General features: G+C 38.7%; 1 non-coding gene across 1 annotated transcript; it reads right to left on the bottom strand.

The window, feature by feature from the left end:
* Nucleotides 1–5923: 5923 nt before the first annotated feature.
* LOC141593450 (small nucleolar RNA R71) lies at nt 5924–6030 on the bottom strand. The gene has a single exon (XR_012521531.1). It is a non-coding gene; the product is annotated as a small nucleolar RNA R71 (small nucleolar RNA).
* Nucleotides 6031–14474: the final 8444 nt, after the last annotated feature.

The raw sequence follows: 14474 nt of genomic DNA, 5'->3' as shown, positions 1-14474 counted from the left end.
TGCGATCTATAGTAGATTATCCGGTCAGACAGTCATTCTCCTGATCGAGGAAACCACTTTATGATATGATCACGTGCAAGAACGACCTGAAAGACATCTTGCATTGAGTGGGAGATATTATTGGACAAGAGAATTGGTAACGCACACTTGTGTTAGACAAGTGGGAGATTGTTGGAGTAGTGTCCTCCACAATTAGTGCGTTTACATACTAAATCTCGTACAAGGAATATCAGGGATTTATATTATTTATACTCGTCAGCTGATCAACGTATATCGGTAACGATCAGCCGACTAGGGTCTGACGTTACTGTCGTTTGACGGCGGTGTTCAGCTGATCCCTTTCGGTCACACCTATAGGAAGGATCCCCAACTGAAAAACTAATTATTTGTATTAGATACAGTTTAATTAGTCCCTTAAATATTATTAACTAAAGGTTAGTCAAGTGAGTTTTATATTTGATGACGGGTTACGAACTCGGGACAAGAAGATTTATTATTTAATTATGTGATATTTAAATAATAAATAAATTTATTAGAATTTATTAATTAATTATTAATTAATTAATTTTATACGATTGGTGTATTTTGTGAGGCGGAGGTAATTAGCTATTAAATTTTACAAGGAGCTGTAAAATTAGCTAATTGGGTTTTATAAGACACATTATAAATTGATATAATGGTCAAATGTCATTTAAAAGTTAAGTGTATATTATTTAGGTAATTGTGACATCTAAATGTTAAATGGTAAAATTAACACTTAATTATATAAGATAATTAAGCATGTGACTTATAAGCATTTGTGGGACAAATGTCAAAAATCAAATAAGACCCATAATTATAAAATAGGCCGTTTTTGGTGAGTGGATGATCACCAACTATTTGGTAAATTTTTGCCAAATTGTGATGTCATTATCCATTCATATTCTCCATTATCCTTGTCTATAAATACGAAAACACATAATGGCATTAGTGGGTTAGAATTTTTTGTCAAAAAAATTCCACCGAAAACTCTATGTTGGTCGGTTGATTTTGTTCAAATAAGAACAATTGTTATTCTTATTTCACCATCCAATCTTTATCAAAAAATAAATATAAACTCATCTTATAATAATATACATCAATATTACTATAGTAGTAATATTACTAATATATTTAAGGGTTATTTCTACTTATTATCTAGTCCATAATAGTAGAGTTTTTGGGTACTTCTTGGGTGCCACTATAGGAGGTACTCAACTTTGGGTACTAGTATTTGGAGGATCATCCTTAACATTTTAGCACAAGAACTACAAAGGCAGAAGACCTTTGTGGTGCCCTTATATTGCCATCTTTTTATATAAGGGATTATTTCCTCTTAATTTTATATTAATCTTTGCATGCATGTAGATTTAGACCACATAATAAAATTAGTATGTAATTTTATTATCACTATGATAGTCTTATTTGGTCTAAATAACTAACAGGTTCGAATGAAGTCCACAACATTTTTTTTTTTCATTTCTCGTAGTGTGGTGATTTCTGCCCATTTTGCGAAGTAGTCAGTGGCGGCGAGAATATACTCGTGTCCATTTGAGGCCTTTGGAGTAAAGGGTCCCTTAACATCAAATCCCCAAGCTTGTAAGGGCCATGAATAAACAGTAGGGTGTAACGGCTCCTGCGGTGGGTGTATGAAGTTTGCGTAGAACTGACAAGGTTCACACTTTTTCACAAAGTTCATACAATCTTGCACCATGGTCGACAAGTAATATCCCATTCTCTTTACACGATTATGAAGTTTAGGCCCACATTGATGAGCACCACAAATGCCAGAGTGAGCTTCATGTATTGCTTCAGTAGCTTCGTCTTTTCTTAGACACCTCAATCATTGTCCTGAGAAATAACGCTTGTAAAGTGTCCCTTTATAGTGAATGAACTTTGGAGCACGTCGACGTATTTCTACCTTAAGTCTGGGATTGTCGGGTAGTTTTTGGTGGTCCAAGAAATCAATGATAGGTTGACGCCAGTCATCTTCATCAGTTGTGTAGACACATATCATATTAGTTGCATCGACGTTTTCTTCTCCTTCAAGCAATGATATTGCCCAAAGGGTTGCAGACTGGGACTTGCATATACTCTTCTGCCCCCAGTGCCAAAGTGGCTGCAAGATTAGCAAGCGCGTCAGCCAACTTATTGGCACTTCTTGGCACCTGACCAACATGGATGTCATCAAGTTGATTCAGCAGTTCTAATGCCCGTTGATGGTAGGGAATCAAGTCTTCCTCTTTTACTTCATATTTACCAAGGGCATGGTTGACTACCAACTTTCAGTCTCTGTAGATGTCCATATCCCTGACACCTATTTCGATCGCCATTTGAAGGCCGAGTATGAGAGCTTGATATTCTGCCATATTTTTTGTGCACAACTGAGTGAGTGTAAAGGCATATGGCATGGGATGATTTTGTGGAGTTACGAATACAACTCCAGCTTCAGCTCCATCTTACCTTGCAGCACCGTCAAGGTGCATTTGCCATGGAGATAAGACGTCCACGTATAAAATTTCTTCTCTCGGGAGGTCATCTGAAATTTCCCACTCTGCTGGCACTCGATGATCAGCAAAGAAGTTGGCGATAGCTTGACCTTTCACTTCTTTTTGAGGCACAAACATTAAGTCGTAGTGCTTATGTAAAACTTCCATTTTGCAAGTCTTCCAGATAAGACAGGTCTTGAGAGTACTTCTTGATGCTATCAAAAGCGTTCTTCCATCTTTCATCCCATTGAAATGGAGCATCCTTCTTCATGAGATGGCTGAACGGCTGGCAACGCCCGACAAAGTTAGAGATGAACCTTCGAATGTATGCCAAGCATCCTTGCAATCCGCAAAACTCCTTCTGAACCTAAAGACGAGTTGTATTTATAGTTGTAGCTGGCTTAGAGAGCAAGACAATAATAAAATATTTTACAGTATCTTAAGATATTATCACAATCATTTTTGATAATTATCTCTAACACTAAAAAAATACCATATATTAAATAGACACCAAAATATAAAATTTTGGTGTCTACATCTTTCTTAATAACATTTTCTTTAGTAGGACTTCCAGCTGCATCTTCTTTGATGATGTTCTTTTCCCGCTTACCTCCTTTTCCTGTTGAAGAAATGGTGGTTGGCATGAACTCACTAGAAGTACCATTCTCTTCAAAGAATTTTACATCAACGAAGAAAGAGTCGACCTTAGAGAAAGGTTTGGCGTCTCCGTCTATTTTCCTTTCGCCACCACGATAATATTTCAAACATTGATGGGGGGGTTGAGGCGACAATTTCGTTCTCATGCTTCCAAGGTCGTCCCAACAATAGTTTGAACGATTACTTGCCATCCATGACATGGACCAATGTGTTGGAAGAAATATCACCCATGGTAAGGTTCATGCGGATCATGCCAACTGTCCTGATGTGACCATTATTTGAGCATATTTACTCCCCGAATTAGCCTCGTTCCTATGCTTTTTAGTGCATATTTGGGTCACTTACTATCTTTAGTCCTTTGTTTTGCATATTCTTTGAGGTTTTGTTTCCTTGGTAGGAGAGGAATGCAAACCTTGCATTTTCATGGCAAAATAGAGCTAAATTGATCAAATCTAATGACCAAGCATCAAAGAGAAGACAAGACTAGAAGGCCTTTGTACATATTATAGTAGATGGGCAATGATGAAGAAATCCTTGCATCCCCGACTAAATCCCGGAGGATTATTGGAAGAAGAGAGGAAGAAAAGAAGAAAGGAAAGGTGGAACCCAATCTGCCCGTCCAACCAGGCAAGACGCCCGTCCAACACTTCAAGAATCCGAGCGACTTTGCCATAGGGACGCCTGTCCAACCACGCCCGAATCCGCTCGTCCAGCCATCAAGACGCTCGTCCAGCAACACCAGAATCCGCCCGTCCCGACCCCTTGGACGCTCGGATTCTCTTACAGACCCATACGTCCTCTTCTTCCTTCCATGAGAGATGCACATATTTATGAAAAACCGGCAAAAAGGAGACCGACATCTCTTTTGAGAGGAGAGATTCCTCAAGGACTTAATCGTCATTTAAGCCCTTAGTAAACCCTAATTTGTGTAACTAATCCCCACTATAAATACCCCATTAGTCTAGTTAGATAATCATGTTCTTCTTATTAATCTTTAGTGTAGTTTATATCATTCTAATCTCTTCTTAATCTTGTAATCAACTTCTAATCAAATATTAATACAAATCTCATTTCCTTAATTTCTTTTGTTCATCTTTTATTTTGAGTAATTGAAGATTATTTGGGTTATTATTGGGAGATTGACAACCTTCCAATCATTCATCAAGTACTTCTATTATTCTTTGCTTTATTTTGGAATCATTAGTAGGTATAATTCTCTTAATCCCTTTTTAATTATTGTTAATCTTTCTTAAATGTTCATCATGTTTTGCTTTGTTAATGTGATTGACAACCTTGTTAACATGTTAAACTTGATAATGAGTGAGTAGTTTCCTTAACTAGGATTAATGGGTAATTAGGGGAAACCAACATGGGGGATGATTCATGCTTAAATTAATATGTTTTCATAATTTATTTGCTTGCTTGTTGTGATCTCAACTTATGCACATGTTATGTTTGATGAAATGCAAGCCTATGAATCCTTGCATTTTTTACCCATCACTTACCTTTTCAATGAGACTTGTAAGACATAAACCAACTCGAGTCTCATTAGACCATGCATATAGTTGAGTAGGGAGGATTAAGTCGACTTGTAGGTGTTGTACAATCCAATCGATTCGGCTCCGGGACCCAAACCTTCCTAGGATTGTTAGATATAAACCAACTTGATCTATTACAACAATAATTGCTTGCTTATAATTTGAAGAATATGTTTGTGTGATCAATTCCCATGAATCCCCTATGACTCCATGACACCCTAGTGCTTTTAATCAATTGTTTACATCTCATTTTAATCATCTTGCTTGTTTACTTTTATTGCTATTTAGTTTAGTGATCTTCTCATCTCAACCCAAATTGTGACACCCCTAGACACCGCTACTTGCAATCGAAAATCCTACATCAATACCCGTCCCTTGGGATCCGACCTTTACTTGCCTCTTTACTAATAGTAGAGTTGTTTGTGAAGTTATAAATATTTTTTTGGTCTAGGTTCTCCTAACGACAAGTAACCGAAAATTAAAGCTCCAACTGAGTCCGACCAAAAATGGCGCCGTTGCCGGGGACGGTGTTAACTTGATTTGATTTTCTTAGATTGTTATTAGTTGTATCTTTCTTTGTCTTGGGGAAGTAAAACTCCTCAAGGTTTATTCTAATTGTTTTCAAGTTGTTTGATATTTTGCATGTCTAGAAGATCACAAGGTAACTTGTTACCCATTGATCACGAGATTGAAAGGACATTGACAAACAATAGAAGACTTGCTAGAGGTACTTTGAGAGGTATTGGTGAGGTTATAGATGTTCAACCAAATACTATTGAGTTCATCAACCCTTTTGCAAGAGAAGGTGAGGAGAACCCAACACCAAATCAATCACAAAATCAACCCACAATGCCTAAATTTTCATCACATTCCGTACCAACCGAGGAGAACCTACCCAATGGTACTCCCTCACCACAACACTTAACCGGAAATTTCATTGCAAAATCCGCATTTATCCAATTAGTCGAAAGAAGCCAATTTGGGGGGATGCTTAGTGAAGACCCTCACTCGCACATGGAGACTTTTTGTGACTATTGTGATGCGATTTCATAAACAGGTGTGACTCAAGACCAAATTCGATGGATCTTATTTCCTTTTTCTCTAATCGGCACCGCAGAACAATGGTTGAAGAGCCTTGATAAGGCTACTCTTGGAATTGACTCTTGGAAGAAGTTGGCTCTAGCTTTCTACAAAAAATTCTACCCTCAGGAAAAGACTAACATGCTAAGAGCTCAAATTACGGGTTTTAAGCAAAGGGATGAAGAATCTTTGTATGAAGCTTGGGAGCGGTTCAAAGGAATTTGTCGCTCATGTCCTCATCATGGACTTACCACCTCAAGGTAATCCCCCAAGACATGAAACAGTTAGTGCCATTCACTTGAGTAGTGGTACGAGGTATGAAGGACCGAAGAAGCAAGTTGAGGATGAAGTTGTGGAAGCTAGTGACAAAGAAGAAGTTATGCAAAACACTAAGGAAAATGAACCAACAAAAGACGAAGTTTCAAAGAAAAGTGAAGAGAAGGCCAAGGAGAAGGAGCCCATTGTGATTAGACTTCCATTCCCAAGTCGTCAAGCTAAGCCCAAGTTTGATGACCAACTTGGAAAATTTATGGAAATTTTGAAGAAATTGGAAGTCTCGATTCCTTTCACAGAATTAATCAATCACGTACCGGCCTATGCAAAGTACATAAAGGACATCCTTACGAAAAAGAAGTCGATCCGGAAACTTGAAACTATCGCCTTCAATAAGGTGAGTAGTGCAATCCTTCAAGGGAGTTCACCTCCCAAACTTAAAGACCCGGGAAGCTTCTCAATACCGTGTACCATTGGCGACACCACGATAAACAAGGCTTTGTGTGATCTAGGAGCAAGCGTGAGTGTTATGCCGTATTCGGTTAGTAAAAGACTAGGGATGGGAGAGCTTTAATGTACCAACATCACACTCCAAATGGCCGATAGATCGACGAAGACACCGTTAGAGATATGGGAAGATGTTCCCGTGAGAATCGGCAAATTCTTCATCCCGGTGGACTTTGTCATTGTTGACATGGAAGAAGACTCCAATATTCCGATCATCCTCGGTAGACCTTTCTTGCACACCGCGGGTGCGGTGATAGATGTGAAGCATGGAGAGCTTACTCTAGAAGTGGGAGACGAGACCATAACTTTCAATCTTGAAAAAACCATGAGAGCTCCCCGTTTGCATGAACCATGCTTTATGGTTGATCACTATAGCCGGAAGGATGATAGGAAGAAGTTGGAATTCCAATGGAATAAGAAAGTTGATGATGCTCCTTCAAAAGAGCAAGAGAATAGCAACAAAGAGAGCTTGAAAAGCTCACCCAAATCCAACAATGAAGAGAATGCCCTCATTGGCCAAGACAAGAAAGAAGGAGAGTTGTCTCTATCAACTCAAGAAATTTTTAATGATCAAGTAGACGAAGTTTGCGGTCTTTGGGATGATGAGTTCGAAGGGATATTCAATCCCTACATTGGTAATGCTATGAACCAAAACCATCATGGAGAACATCAAGTGCAAAGATCTGTTGAGGATCTTTATCATGATAATGAACAAGCTTTCGACTACTTCTTCAAGGTGTTGAGTAACATCAACAACACCTTGAACATGCCCCCTTGACATCTCACATTGGATGAGAGTTTGGTGGAGTCCTCCCTAAACCACCATTTGTAAATATTTTAGCTCCCTAACTTGCATTTCAATTTTTACATTGCATTCTTTGTCATTTTTGGATTTATATTTTTGTGCTTTGATCAAGATATTCATCATTTTTGAGAGAAGTGAGGGAGGGACTTATGATCTTATTGATGTGTAGTGCTTTGACTTAGTGTGGGGATAACAATTGCCTAGGCTATTCATACCTTTGTAGTGCCCCCACAATGAAGAACACGAGAATTGAAGAATGAAAATGATACGGGTTATGCAGTACCCACGGATGGACCTAAATCCGTGTGGACAAGGAGGAATCCGAGCGGCCAAAAGGAGAATCCGCTCGTCCTGAAGAATCCGAGCGTCCTATGTCACCAGACGCCCGTCTGGCGGCTAGTCGTAGAATTCAAAAAATGGTTCATCCACGAATCCGAGCGTCCCAATTAACAATCCGCTTGTCTGATTCTGGACGCTCGTCTTACAGAGAAGACGCTCGTCTTTCTGCTGTTGAAATTTAAAGAATCACCCTGTAACAGAATCCGAGCGTCCGTGCAGGAAGACGCTCGCCTCAAATTGAAGAATCTGCCCGTCTTTACTGAAAGACGCTCGTCTTGTGGCGTCATTCCCTGAAGCAAAACACGAAGAATCCGAGCATCCCAGCCCTTGGTGCGCTCGTCCCCTGCTGCTGTTTTCAAATATAACGGGTCATTTAGACCCTCTTCCCTCATTCATTCTCATTTCTTCTACATTCAAACACTACCCAAAACCCAAAAACCCCATAAAACCCTCATCCTCTACATCAACAAAACCAAATTTCCTCAACCAAATTCAACAAAATCAAATCCAAACTTCCTCACAACAAGAATTAATCACTCCTTTTGCAACAACAATTGATTCAAACACCAAAATCTTCAACCTTTGAGTCGATTTTTAAGATACAAAGCAACATTCTTTCATCTTAAATCGATTTGGGCATAACTAAAAATTGAAGATTTCAATCTTTCTTTGGTGTAATCAAGAATGGCATGAACTAAAGGAGGCAACAAGGCACCCCCAAAGAAGCCACTTTCAAAAAGGCAACAAACTCTTCAAGCAAAACAATTGTCAAAGGTATTGGTAGTCCATGAGGCAAGGTTGGAGGTTCAACAAGGTCCCCCTATGGAAGCTACAACATCAACAACTCCGGTCATTGAGCAATTATCTAATTATCCGGAGGTAATTTTCACTTCCGGCTCTCATAGGGATAAATTTGTTCTCTTTGCTAAGAAGACCATTACGCCTACAAAATTTATTTGTGAAGATGCTTTGACAAAGTTGGGTGTTCTTGAACAAACCAAAACCTTCTTTGAGGCTATGGGATTGGGTAAATTGTTTACCATGAAAGAATTGACATACCCCTCTCTCACCTTGGAATTTTTGAGTTCCTTGAAAGTCACAAGGGTGGAAACTAGAACCCACATCGAGTTTCGTCTTGCTAATGTTGATAGACGCATCATTTTTGGCGAATTGAGTAAAATTTTAGGCCTTAGCGATACCCCGAAATATACAAAGCTCCCCGACAAGTATGACCCCGCTCCTCTTTGGGAGGCAATTTCCGGAAAGAAATTTGTGCGCTTTCATGATTGTCGTGCTCTATTAGTCCACCATCCGGGCATTAGAGTGTGGCATAAGGTCATTGGGAATACTTTGATAGCAATAAAATGCACTAATCATCTTACCAAGCTCGATTGTGTTCTTCTTGAGTAGGCCTTGAACATAGGAAGGGAATATACAAAGCCATATAATGCTCTAAGACTTTTGATTGAACGATGGCTTAATGTCAATTGTGGTAAAGAGGGCACCGCTTTCATTGTGAATGGAGGACTAGTTACCTATTTGGACAAGGACTTTAACCCAAATTTCAACAAAGACAACACTTATGTGGCGGTTAAAGGAGGTCATTTCATTGATATGGACACCATAATTCACAAATTCAAGTGGGTCAAGCATGACTCTCTTGACACCAAATATGGGTGGTTAACCAACGAAGCTAGGTCCTTCACTTTGCCTTCAAAGATTTGCCGATTGAGTGTTCACCGACCGAACTACCTTCTTCCACTCTCCGAGGAGACCGAGTATATTATTCAACAACAAAGAGGCGAGATTGACGAGCCCTCCTCCTCCATTGTCACACCACCCTACCCATTTGAGTATCACAAGTTCAAGCCCAAGGATGTCGAGGTAGGAAATAATTACATGACTCTACTCATGAGGGAAATGCACAAGAAAGCTTACAATGATAGAGTGGATGCTTACAAGGCCCAATATCCGCCCCTCCTACATCTAGCTAGGCAAGGACTTCTTGATCCATCATGTCCTTTGCCTAGTTGGGTGGATAGGAAAGATTTCTTTCCTAGCACCTCTAGTGGTGGAAGACCGGGTGGAGAGGAGAATGTTGATAATGACGGTGTTGATGAAGAAGGTGAAGAACAAGAGGTTCAAGAAAGTGTTCAAGAAGAAGAAGCTCAAGATGAGGAATAATATAGTGAGGAAGAGCAAGGAAGTGAAAGTGGGTGTGGAGATGATTCCACATCTATGGAGGAAGATGATGATAATGATGATATGATGGAGGATTAGCAAACCTTGGAGGCTCCTACACTCTTTCACCCCTCTTATGGTTTGTCTACTTCTTTTGTTTTCTTTATTGTATTTTGATCATTTGTTTGAGGAGTCCTAGCACCATGGAGGACTAACACCTTGGCTTCATTAAGGTGTTCATTTTTATTGTTCCCAATTTGTAAAATCCAAAATGACAATTTGTAGTTTCATGCATTGCATTCCATGTGCATTAACTACCCCGAAATTCAAGACGTTAAAATAATGTCTATTTTGGTTTGGGGAAGTCCATGCATATGCATCGGGAGCTAATTTAAATTATGCTCTCCGCCATAACAAAAACACATGCATCATGTAGTATAGCATAGTATAGTTTGCATTTAGTTTAGAAATCATGCATCATGCTTGCATAATTTCCTATCGTATTGGCCATTGAGGACAATGCCCATACTAGTGTGGGGATGGGAAATTCTAACTTGACTTTTACTCAAAAATCCAAAAAACTCAAAAATTTCGAAAAATCCAAAAAAATTGAAAAATTGAAAAAAATCAAAAACATGTTCATTTCCTTTGTAGTGTAGTCTTGTATATATTTTTGTATATATTGTGTCTGTTCATCTTTGTTCACATGATTGACTACGCCACATCTGAGACATGAGGATATTTAAGACCGCATGGTATGATCTTTCCAATCTCCTTTTTCCTCTTTATGTTAATGACTATATGGCTTTATTTTGATTGATGCGGTAAAAACGATGTGAATTTAGGATTGCATTTTAGATTATTTGGCATACTAGTTGGTAGAAGCATATGCATTAGGATGTATATATGCTAGTTGCATCATGTCAAATAGTTGCATGTTAGAAAAATTTTGTGAAACCATCTACTTGGGAAGCTTGACAAGTGTATATAGGCCCTAGTAGATGCTTTTTCTTCTTAAGACTTTGCTTGTTAGAATACTTGTAAAACACCCTAGGATGTGTCATGCTAGTATCCTTTGACCCATGGATTAAGGCCTAGTCAAGAGTACCATGTGGTGTGATAACTCCTTGGCTACCGTTTATTCCAAGGTGACCCTTGAAACCATGCAACCATCATTCATCCATGTTCTACCATACATTTGGTCATCAAAGGGAATGGGCATAAAAAGAAATTGTTCAAATTTGAGTTCAAGAAAAGAAATGAAAAGAAAAGAAAAAGTTTGCAAAATTAATCAAAAGAAAAGAGGAGTAACAAAAAATACAAACTCCTATGCTTCAAATATAAGCACCCTGACTACATATAGGGTGACTTTGAAAATGTTCAAAAGAAAAATGCAAAAAGTTGAAAAATTGTCAAGTATTGAAATGCTAAAAATCAAAAGAAATGGCAAGAAAGTATTCTCAAATGTTATATGCCACAAGAAATTGGGGGGAAAAACAACAACAAAAGCAAACTCCCAAATGAAACTCAAATACTTTCGATCCCTTTATCCATCGTATCCTCTTTTGTGCTTGGTAGGGAGGGGACGACCCTTCTTTTTGTCTAGGCAAGAGGGGAATTCCGCGATCCTCCGGTGTTTCTAACACCATAGGGAGTCTATTCTTGACAAAAACATTTAACGATTGAGGACAAAGGTACCCTAGCTTGACACAACTTGGAGGTGATTTATTGGTATCTTTCTAGGCTTAGTAGTTTGAAGAAATTGCATCTATGAAGGAGTGTGTACCCTTGAATGGCTTCCCTTGTAGATAATTTCCGCCACTTAGATGAGGAAAGTGGCTATTCTTTTTTAGATGCATCCATTACTTGATTTTGTGTGCTTTAATGATTGGATGTGTCGCCATTTTGGCAAGACCCACCTTACCTTGCAAGAAGGCATCCTACCTCATGGTTGTCTTGTTGTGAGTTGAAGGGGCGGAGTGAGATCTGCTAATTATCTCATGTCGGCTATATTAGTAGGATAGTTTAAATAAGGGTCCTAGTTTTATCACCTCTTTACTCAGGACGAGTAAAGGTTCGGTTTGGGGATATTTGATGTGACCATTATTTGAGCATATTTAGTCCCCGAATTAGCCTCGTTCCTATGCTTTTTAGTGCATATTTCGGTCATTTACTATCTTTAGTCCTTTGTTTTGCATATTCTTTGAGGTTTTGTTTCCTTGGTAGGAGAGGAGTGCAAACCTTGCATTTTCATGGCAAAATAGAGCTAAATTGATAAAATCTAATGACCAAGCATTAAAGAGAAGACAAGACTAGAAGGCCTTTGTACATATTATAGTAGATGGGCAATGATGAAGAAATCCTTGCATCCCCAACTAAATCCCGGAGGACTATTGGAAGAAGAGAGGAAGAAAAGAAGAAAGGAAGGCTGGAACCCAATCCGCACGTCCAACTAGGCAAGACGCCCGTCCAACACTTCAAGAATCCGAGCGTCTTTGCCATAAGGACGCCCGTCGAACAACGCCCCAATCCGCTTGTCCAGCCATTAAGACGCTCATCCAGCCACCCCAGAATCCGCCCGTCCCGACCCCTTGGATGCCCGGATTCTCTTACAGACCCATACATCCTCTTCTTCCTTCCATGAGAGATGCACATATTTCTGAAAGACCGGCAAAAAGGAGACCGGCATCTCTTTTGAGAGGAGCGATTCCTCAAGGACTTAGTCGTCATTTAAGCCCTTAGTAAACCCTAATTTGTGTACCTAATCCCCACTATAAATACCCCATTAGTCTAATTAGATAATCATGTTCTTCTTATCAATCTTTAGTGTAGTTTATATCATTCTAATCTCTTTTTAATCTTGTAATTAACTTATAATCAATTATTAATACAAATCTCATTTCCTTAATTTCTTTTGTTCATCTTTTATTTTGGGTAATTGAAGATTATTTGGGTTATTATTGGGAGATTGACAACCTTCCAGTCATTCATCAAGTACTTCTATTATTCTTTGCTTTATTTTGGAATCATTAGTAGGTATAATTCTCATAATCTCTTTTTAATTATTGTTAATCTTTCTTACTTGTTTATCATGTTTTGCTTTGTTAATGTGATTGACAACCTTGTTAACATGTTAAACTTGATAATGAGTGAGTAGTTTCCTTAACTAGGGTTAATGGATAATTAGGGGAAACCAACATGGGGGATGATTCATGCATAAATTAATATGTTTTCATAAATTATTTGCTTGCTTGTTGTGATCTCAACTTATGGACATGTTATGTTTGATGAAATGCGAGCCTATGAATCCTTGCATTTTTTACCTATCACCTACCTTTTCAATGAGACTTGTAAGACATAAACCAACTCGAGTCTCATAAGACCATGCATATAGTTGAGTAGGGAGGATTAAGTCGACTTGTAGGTGTTGTACAATCTAATCGATTCGGCTCCGGGACCCAAACCTTCCTAGGATTGTAAGATATAAACCAACTTGATCCATCACAATAATAATTGCTTGCTTATAATTTGAAGAATATGTTTGTGTGATCAATTCCCATGAATTCCCTATGACCCCATGACACCCTAGTGCTTTTAATCAATTGTTTACTTCTCATTTTAATCATCTTGCTTGTTTACTTTTATTGCTATTTAGTTTAGTGATCTTCTCATCTCAACCCAAATTGTGACACCCTTAGACACCGCTACTTGCAATCGAAAATCCTACATCAATACCCGTCCCTTGGGATCCGACCTTTACTTGCCTCTTTACTAATAGTAGAGTTGTTTGTGAAGTTATAAATATTGTTTTGGTCTAGGTGCTCCTAACGACAAGTAAACGAAAATTAAAGCTCCAAGTGAGTCCGACCAAAAATGGCTCCGTTGCCGGGGACGGTGTTAACTTGATTTGATTTTCTTAGATTGTTATAAGTTGTGTCTTTCTTTACCTTGGGGAATTAAAACTCCTCAAGGTTTGTTCTAATTGTTTTCAAGTTGTTTGATATTTTGCATGTCTAGAAGATCACAAGGTAACTTGTTACCCATTGATCACGAGATTGAAAGGACTTTGACAAACAATAGAAGACTTGCTAGAGGTACTTTGAGAGGTATTGGTGAGGTTGTATATATTCAATCCAATACTATTGAGTTCATCAACCCTTTTGCAAGAGAAGGTGAGGAGAACCCAACACCAAATCAATCACAAAATCAACCCACAATGCTTAAATTCTCATCACATTCCGTACCAACCGAGGAGAACCTACCCAATGGTACTCCCCCACCACACCACTTAACCGGAAATTTCATTCAAAATCCGCATTTATCCAATTAGTCGAAAGAAGCCAATTTAGGGGGATGCCTAATGAAGACCCTCACTCTCACATGGAGACTTTTTGTGACTATTGTGATGCGATTTCACAAATAGGTGTGACTCAAGACCAAATTCGATGGGTCTTATTTCCTTTTTATCTAATCGGCACCGCAAAACAATGGTTGAAGAGCCTTGATAAGGCTACTCTTGGAATTGACTCTTGGAAGAAGTTGGCTCTAGCTTTCTACAAAAAATTCTACCCTCCGGAAAAGACTAAC

Source organism: Silene latifolia, chromosome 7 (assembly GCF_048544455.1).
Source record: "Silene latifolia isolate original U9 population chromosome 7, ASM4854445v1, whole genome shotgun sequence".
NCBI lineage: Eukaryota > Viridiplantae > Streptophyta > Magnoliopsida > Caryophyllales > Caryophyllaceae > Silene > Silene latifolia.
This window is presented reverse-complemented; position numbering and strand designations above follow the sequence as displayed.